General features: G+C 37.4%; 1 long non-coding RNA gene across 4 annotated transcripts in view; it reads right to left on the bottom strand.

The window, feature by feature from the left end:
• Positions 1–3,075: 3,075 nt before the first annotated feature.
• The window catches only part of LOC125931688 (uncharacterized), a 173,349-nt gene continuing 167,255 nt past the window's right edge, over positions 3,076–9,169 (bottom strand). For 2 of the 4 annotated variants that reach the window (XR_007460474.1, XR_007460471.1), the window contains 4 exons: positions 6,779–6,864; positions 6,195–6,297; positions 4,579–4,705; positions 3,076–3,201 (listed from right to left, as the gene is read on the bottom strand). This is a non-coding gene — a long non-coding RNA (uncharacterized LOC125931688). Of the gene's footprint in view, positions 3,202–4,578; positions 4,706–6,194; positions 6,298–6,778; positions 6,865–8,475; positions 8,595–8,999; positions 9,089–9,169 lie in introns of those variants that run through there. The other 2 variants (XR_007460473.1, XR_007460472.1) reach the window with 2 other exon arrangements.

The raw sequence follows: 9,169 nt of genomic DNA, 5'->3' as shown, positions 1-9,169 counted from the left end.
AGGATTAGTAGAAATTTGAAAGTCCCTTAAAGAGTCTATTGGAAATAAAATACCTAAGTTGCAAGATGTCAACCTACTGGGGGCTGGTATGAAATAAATCTTCCCTACTCTGAGTTGGAGGGGAGGTTATGTTACCCACCTCATTTAAAATCAAATGAATTGAGATTTAAGAGAAACACTAAAAGACATTTAGAATATGTTTAAGAAAGGAAGACTGGCATCTCACCAGCTGTATGCTCTGAGCTATAGGAAATCACAGACCCATCCTAGTGCTGCAACCAGAATGGAGTCTGACGACCCAAGTTTTAGAGCCTGAAGTATATCCCCTGGAGACTGATGCTTGGTTTTTGCCTGGAGAAATTTCAAAGAGAAAGTCTTACAGAGCAGCCTAGGAGAGCTGGGAGAAAACAAATCACAGCATAGGGACATGCTCTACTACCACTATATGGCATGGAAAGAATGAATATAGTTTCCTATAGGCCACGTGGATGCTGAGGAAGGCAACAGAACTTGAGCCACTGCCCAAGGGTCCTTGCCTTGTCAGGACAAGGGGACCACAGCACTAAAATAAATGGAGGACAGGAACACAAAGTTAGGCAGTGCACATCACCTACATTCAACAAGTGAATACACATTCTTTTCAAGCACATATGTAATTTTTACAAAAATTGACCATATTCTGGGCTGTAAAACACGACAAATTTCTAAAAATTGAAATATACAGTGTAAAGCCTCTGACTGAATAATTACACTGAAAAGAATATGTATTCCGTTGTTGAGTACAGAGTTCTATATATTTCCATTAGGTAAAATTTGTTAATCACGATGTGCAAATCTTTCATATCACTCCTTACTGATTTTTGTCTGTTTTCTCTTCTACTGATTTCTCCTTGGAGTTCTACCAATTTTTCCATTATGCTCTGAAGAGATGCTATTAGGTTCATATTTAAAATTGTTAAATATTCCTTAAAAAAATAAAAAAATTTGTTAAATATTCCTGATGAATTTTTCTACATGAAATATCCCTTATTTTGTAGTAATGCTTATTTATCTGAAAGCTTATTTTAGCTATTTTGTGCAGAATATCTTTTGCCCATACTTTTACTTTCAAATTTTCTGAATTCTTATGTTTTAGCTGTGTCTCTTACAAATAGCTGTATCAGTTACTTGTGCTGCATAACAAAAAGAAAATGTTCAAATGTTTAAAGGTTAAGGAATTAAGGAATACACTTAAAAGTAGTCCATAGTTCAAACAAATCAGAATGAGAATAAGAAAATATGCTAAGTTGAATAACAAAAATACTATATATCAAAACTTGAGATGAAACAAAAGCCCTATTTAGAAAATGTTATAATTTAAAAGTGTATATTAAAAAGGCTAGGGGAGCCTGGGTGGCTCAGTTGGTTAAGTGTCCAACTTCAGCTCAGGTCATGATCTTGTGGTTCATGTGTTCAAGCCCTGCGTTGGGGCTGTGCTGACAGCTGGAAGCTTGGAGCCTGCTTCAGATTCTGTGTCTCCCTCCCCTGCCAGCACTCTGTCTCTCAACAATAAATAAACGTTAAAAAAAATGTTTTTAAAGGCTAAAAATTAGTGAGCTAAACATTTATTTCAAGGAGGTAGAAAAAGAAGAGCAAATTAAACAGAAAAAGAAGAAAAATAATAAAAGTGAGAGATAAAATTAACAAAATATAAAACAAAAATAGAATAGGATCAGCATAGTCAAAAGTTGGTTTATTTTTAAAAAACTAATAATGGTGGTAAACTTCCAGTGAGACTGGTTAATAATGCAAGAGGGAAGGCACAAATTATCAGTACTAAGAATTAAAATGTCAGTATCACAGATCCTGCAGACATTAAGAGAATAATGAGAGAATATTATGGACAACTCTGTAATGAAAATTTAGGTAACATGGCCAAAGCCCTATAAAAATAAAACTTACCCAAACTGACTAGAGAATAGAAAATATTAAATCATTAATTTCAAACTTTCCTAAAAAATGAACTCCAAGCCCAGATGGCTTCACTAACAAATTCTATCAAACATTTAAGAAATAATTCCAAAGTTAGATGAACTCTATCAGAAAACAGAAAAAGAGGATATATACCTCAACTCATTTTTGAAGCCAGAATAAGAAAATATCAAAGCCCAAGATAGAGAGTACATAAAAAAATGTATGGGCCAATCTCACTTGTGAACAAAGATACAAACATCCTAAACAAAACATCAGAAAGAGGAATACAACAATACATAAAAAGGAGAATATATCATGACTCAAACTGTGTTTAGTCTAGGAATACCACATTAACAGATTAATGGAAAAACCTCATAAGATCACCTCAGTAGATGTAGAGTAAGTGTGTGATAATAACATTCAACAAACATTCATGGTAAGTACTCTTAGCAAACTAGGAATAAAAAGAAACTTCCTTAATCTAATAGAAGAGATCTAATTTTTAAAAATCTATAGTACTTAAAAAAAAATAGGGCACCTGGATGGCTCAGTCAGTTAAGTGTCCAACTCCTGATTTTGGCTCAGGTCACAATCTCACAGTTTGTGAGATCTAGCCCCATGTTGGGCTCTGCACAGTTGTGCAGAGCCTGCTTGGGATTCTCTCTCTCCTTCTCTGCCCGTCTCCTGCTCATGCTCTGTCTCTCTCAAAATAAATAAATAAACTTTAAAAAAATTAAAAAATTAAAAAATTAAAAATCTATAGCATACATCACAGTGAAATGTTGAGAGATCAGGGATACACAAGGATGTCTATTATCATCACTTTTATCCAACTTAAAAGGATGTGGCTAATGTCATAAGGTAAGGACAAGAACTACAAGGTAGAAAGATTCAAAAGAAACAATACCATCATTATTTGCATGTGGTATGACTGTGTATGTAGAAAATCCAAAAGGATGTAGAGATACACTATTAGAATAAGTTTAGCAAAGTTGCCAGACAAAATCATTACACAAGAATAAACAGCGCTTCTATAGACCAGCTCTAAATAGGATAAAGAGTTTTTTTAAGATACCACTTATAATAGTATCACATTCTTAGAAACAGATTTAACAAAAGATATGCATGACTTCTTCTGAGCAAACTTTATTAAGGCTTTATTGAGAGAACTTAAGCCAAATTATCAACATAACAAAGCATATGTATGTCTTCAGCTTGTCTTCTTTTGAACATATGACTGTTCATCACCTAAAACATAAATGTAAGAATTGGGTACATCACTTAGGAGAACTTTACTTAGACAAGAATAAAGGTACATAAAGGACACTACAGCTTTGGTTTTATAAGATGAAACTAAAACCAGAACCTTAATCACGGCACAGACCTCTATGCTAATGTACATTTTCAGGCATATAAGCACCAACTTTTTAAATACATCACTCTTTTTGGTGGTATGAAGAAACACAGATTTCTCAAACCCAGAACAGATCAAATCCCACTAGTCTATTTAAAGATAATTTTAGGTAGTGAGAAAAAGCTGTCTGATTTCAGTTAAAATAAAATCAACCAAGCAGAAACTCCAAGAAGCAAAGCAAACAAGCAAGTAAACCCAGTATCACTGAAATTCATTCATTTGAAATAGTCTTCTAATTATCTATATTAGCTAAAATAATAATGTCACTAGGACATGTGGGTGGCTCAGTGGGTTAAGCATCCACCTTCAGCTCAGGTCATGATCTCGTGGTTCATGAGTTCGAGCCCAGCATTGGGCTCTCTGCTGTCAACATGCAGCCTGCTTTGGATCCTCTGTCCCCTTCTCTCTCTGCCCCTCCCCCCACTCAAAAAGAAATAAAAACCTTTAAAAATAATTAAAAATTAAAATGATGATGTCATGCTTGGAACCATTTTAACTAAAGAGAAGGCAAAGAACATTATCCCATTTGGTTTGTCTCTTTTGTGCAAAAATATTTCATTGATTCAGTTCATCTTTTCTATGGTCTATTTATAGTAAAGTGACCATTTCTTCCATTGGCACCTATTGTCCTGGTGTAAGCAGTCAACAGCACTCCCTTAAACTCTCAAGAGTGTCCTGGTTTGGATGATAAAAATTACACAGTCACACTAGTTATAAGCCACTACCATCATAGATGACATTACAAGATGCAGGCAAATATTGCCATTTCTTAGCCTCACTCACTATTTAAAAAACAAATAAGCCAACCTATAAAAGCCAAAACAAACAGATCCATATCATTTTTTGGTGTCTAAAAGATAAAGTGATTGTTGAGAAATAGTTCAGGCAAATTAAACGAAAATCAGTACTACTATGTTGTTTAGATATCCATTTGGTACTGGGGTATGTTAAATAATTTATGTAAGTATATGACCACTTGCATTAGGTTTCAAAGGACTTCTATTCCAAAGTAATAATACTTCCATGTTTTATAATTCAACAACACGCCTTTGAGTTAACTCATTTTTTCCTTCTGATACTGTCTCTGAATCAAGCATTTGGTGTCTAAGCTACTTTTCAAATAATCTTTGTGTTCGTGATTTGTTACAAAGGTATAATAATATTGTAGAAAAGAACAACCCCATGACTGGCATTCTTAATGGAGAACTTACATGCTTCTGGAATTTTAGCAGGTGCTGGATTAGGTGGAGTCTTCCTTTTTCACCTCAGGGCAATCTACATGCTCAGCTCCAGTCTCTTCCAGACCCATTCCCTGGGTTTCACTGTCCAGTTCAGGTTCTTATATAAATAAACAGAATTATTAATGTAAGCAGCAAACCATAAATTAATATTATTAAATAAAGCTCTGTAAGTCTGTAGTGTAAAAAGTGTGATGTATAAGAATGCAGTAAGCATTAAAAAGTTTTTCTGCTAGAAAATGGGAGTTATGTTTCTTATATATTACCTCCTCTATGAAGTGTTTCTTTTTCCAAAACTGTTTAAGATAACTTAGTTATCACCTTTGTAACCTATATATACTTATATTATTGCACTTATTCCACTAGATCAGCCATTTGTTTACCTGAATTTCTGACAAGATTGTGAGTACAAGACAGAAATCATTCTCTCGTTTATATTTTTATCTTCAGCATCGAGTACATGATCTGCCACCAAGCAGGCCCCAATAAATGAGTGAAAAAAAGTCATCACAAATAAAAAGATGAGAGAAACCCAACCTGAAGAACATTTTACAAAACAAATGGCCTGGACTCCAGAAATTGTCAATCAGGAAAGACAAAGAAAGACTGAAGTACACTTCTAGGATAAAGGAGTCCAAAGAGAGGTGACAACTAAATACAATGGGTGGTTTGGGGTTGGGTCCTGGATCAGGAAAAAATAATGGTATAAAGGATATTACTAAGCCAGCTGACAAAACTGGACATTACTAGGCAACAGACCACATATTAGATAATAATTTTTTCTTAACGTTAAAGTTCCTCAATCTGATCATTGTACTGGGGTTATGTAAAACAATATCCTTGTTTCTAGGAAACAGATACTGAATTACTTTGAGAGTACAGAGTTGAAATTTAATCTCAAGTGGTTTAACAATAATAATATGTGTATTATTATCTAAGGAAGGGTGATATGTGGCACAAGGTTAGCATAGCAATGCGTGAATCAAGGTGTCTGAGGCTCCTATCAAAAGTACACTGTACTTTTCTTGTAACTTTTCTGTAAGCTTTAAATCTTTTCTAAGTACAAAAGTTTTTAAAAAAGGAATATATGACAACTAGATTATGGTTCAGGAAGACAAAAATATTGAAGACTTTAACAGCAACTAGGAAAGGCTTTCACATTTTTGTTTCTCTGTATTATGATTTTTAAAAATTACAATCTAAGAGTTAGCCAAAGTGTATCTAGGTCTGCTTAAACATTTGATGCCACAACTTAAGAAGCCCAGAAAACAGCATTCAAAAAAGGCCAACTTTAACTAGTGACATAGTGTATAATTCTGTCTAAATTTAATGTTGTTTCCTTGCTTTGCTAATATAGAGCATTGGCAAGAATTGTACTTTCCAAGCATGCCAAACAATTTAAAATATGGGATGGTAAAATGCTGAAAGAAAGAAAACTTATCACAGAGAAGGACTGCAGTCAGCTGCAAACTATACCTTTCCCTTACCAAACAAGTTTCCAGCCAATTTTCAAGGAACCCTTTATCTATTCCTATTACTAATATAACATCATAAATGAAATACAACATGTTTCTTCATCCCCTCTTCACCTTGAGCCACAGGTGCTCCTTCTTTCTCTTGCCCAGTCTCAATATCTGGATTCTCAGTTGGTAGTTCCTTTTGTTGTGATGTTTTTTCACCTGGTTGTTTAGCCTTAGGGGAGGATAGGTGCAAATAAAGAGTATTGATATTAATACTATAATGACAGAAGGCACAAATACACATACTACATGGAGGTAGTCAATCACAAATCTGAAGTTTTTCCTATACTCTTCTCTGTAAGTATTCAATAAAATTACTCTTTATATATAGAAAATACTCCAAGGAGTTATCTGCAAGGACTAATAATTCTGGAAACCTTTTTAATCTTTTCTGAGATGTGTGTTGTTTGTTTATTCATAAGCACAATAGGGAAGTCATAGAGAGGATTCCTGGACTCCTATCAATTTACATATCCAGGCAACACCAGAATGTAAGTCTTTTTCCTCAATGTTTCTTTCCTGGATTCATTTTTCATCCATTTTAAGCAAGAAAGTCCTTTAAACAACATACTATACTGGTTCAACAACTTTTTTTGATAGTTTTTCCTAAAAAATCATTTCTGCCAATAGAAGTAAAACATTAAAGCACTCACAACCACAGGTTCTTCCTGCTTAGAAGACTTTTTTCCATCTCCCTTTCCTCTAGATCTTGATCTTACTCGTGCACTCATATTTCACACTGAAAATAGAAAATCGTTAAATATACACCACATCTTCTTTATCCATTCATCAGCTGATGCACATTTGGGCTCTTTCCATAATTTGGCTATTGTTGATAGCACTGCTATAAACATTGGGGTGCATGTATATACAATGGAATACTACTCAGCGATCAAAAAGAATGAAACTATTTTTTGCAATAACGTGGATTGAACTAGAGTGTATTATGCTAAGCGAAAACAGTTCGAGAAAGACAAATGTCATAGGATTTCACTCATATGTGGAATTTAAGAAACAACAGATGAACACAGGGTAAGAGAAGGAAAAATAAGATAAAAACAGAGAGGGAGAGGGAAGCAAACCATAAGAGACTCTTAAATAGAGAACAAACTAAGGGGTGCTGGAGGGGAGGTGGGGAAGGATGGGTTAAATGGGTGAGGGGCATCAAGGAGGGTACTTTTAGGGATGAGCACTAGGTGTCATATGTAAGAGATGAGTCACTGGGTTCTACTCTTGAAACTAAGACTATGCTGTATGCTAATGAACTTGAATTTAAATTAAAACATAATAATAAATAAAAAAGAAAAAATCATTGACTGAAGAATGTAATAAAATAATAATTATACTGAAATATTTTTATGGCCAACTGCTAATTATAAATTCTTTTTTACATTTGTTGAGATTTCCAAAATAAATCTTGAACTCATAACAACTGCCTATTTTCCAATCACATCAAATGAGGCTATTTGCAAAACCTTTGTTTCACAGCAATTTGGCAGACAACGGACCTTCAAGTACTTGAAAAAACATACAACTTTCCTAAAAAGATTTCATTTCACAACTGGACTCTCCACTATGAAGAGATTTTGTAATATACAGTCTTGTCTAGCTCTCCACGGACCATTCTCAATTCCATGCTCTGTCGGCAGTTTCAGGTGCCCCCAGGACTCAGATGCCTCCAATAGCACCCCTTAGACAACTCCATTTTCATCTGGCACTCTCCCTTTCCCAGCCCCACGACCAGGACATGGGCTATGGTGGGCCATACCTCTGAGGATGACGACTTCATGGACTTACTCCGCGGAGGCCAGGAACCACACTGCCCTTACCCACCTAAAGGCAAATAGCAACCTCTTCACATTCACTCAAACTTAAATTCCTGGGCGGACTAATCTGCAGACCTGCTGATTCTCAGCGAGAAAAAATCTACATGGTAAGCTTCGACATGCTCAGCTCAGCACCCAGAACACGCTACACATGCTCTCACGCCAACCACCACGGAGAAAGTTCTGGGCAGTGGGCATGTGCACTGCATCCTGCAAGCCACATGGGAAGGGCTTCCCTGCCCCTCACTGGGGCTTCACCAAAAATTCCCCAAATCTGCCCTCCGTCGGCAGTTCCTGGCGCCTCCAAGACCGATACCTCAAATAACATCGTCAAGACTCGCCCCATCTTCATCTGACCCCCTTTCTCACCCGCCCATTGCCCTCCCTTGTCTCAGCCCCCCTCTAACAAAGACAAAAGCCATGGCAGCCACAACACCTGTAAAGAGAAAGGTGACCTTCCTCCTCAGCAACAAGAAACGGCCACCCTGACCTGCCTGAAGCCCGCTGGCTCTTTCCTCACTCACATTTAAGCTCCTGGGAGAACGATCAAGTCTCAGAGAGAAAGACTCCAGGCGGTAGGACGCGACCCCAACAGCTCAGCACTCAGAACACACTGCACACGTTCCATACCAATAACGGCTGGAAAGGCGCACAGCATTGGACATGCGCACTACCTTCGCACGTACCACGTGGTTATGACTTCCGCACCCTTCATTCACGCCCACACCGACAATTCCCAAATCCACCCTTTGTCAGTTCCTGGTGCCTCTAAGACCCAGATACCTCAGAATTTGCCCTAAGCCTTGCCCCCTCTTCATGCGACCCCCTCCCCTCCACAGCTCACCGTCCTCACTAGTTCTGGCCCCGCCACTGTGACATGAGCTATGGTGGCCGCAACGCCTATGAGGGCAAAGACCTCAAGGACCTTCCTCCTCAGAGGCCAGGAACTATATGGCCTGACCCACCCAAAGCCCACTGGCTCTCTCCTCACACTCACACTTAAACTTCTGGGCAGACTCATCTGCCTACCAATTGGTAAAAGACGTACCAAGTGAATCTTAGCGAGAAAGAATCCAGATGATAGGACGCGATCCGCACAGTGCTGCGCACGGAACGCTTTGCACACGACCCAAGTCAGTGGCTGATGGGAAGATGCTGGGCACTGGGCATGCGCATGCTGTGTGGGCGGGGCTTTCTCATTCCTTCATCCTTGACCCC

The sequence above is a fragment of the Panthera uncia genome, chromosome X, assembly GCF_023721935.1.
Source record: "Panthera uncia isolate 11264 chromosome X, Puncia_PCG_1.0, whole genome shotgun sequence".
Taxonomy (NCBI): domain Eukaryota; kingdom Metazoa; phylum Chordata; class Mammalia; order Carnivora; family Felidae; genus Panthera; species Panthera uncia.
The sequence above is the reverse complement of the archived record's forward strand: the minus strand, read 5'-3'. Positions and strand labels throughout refer to the sequence as shown.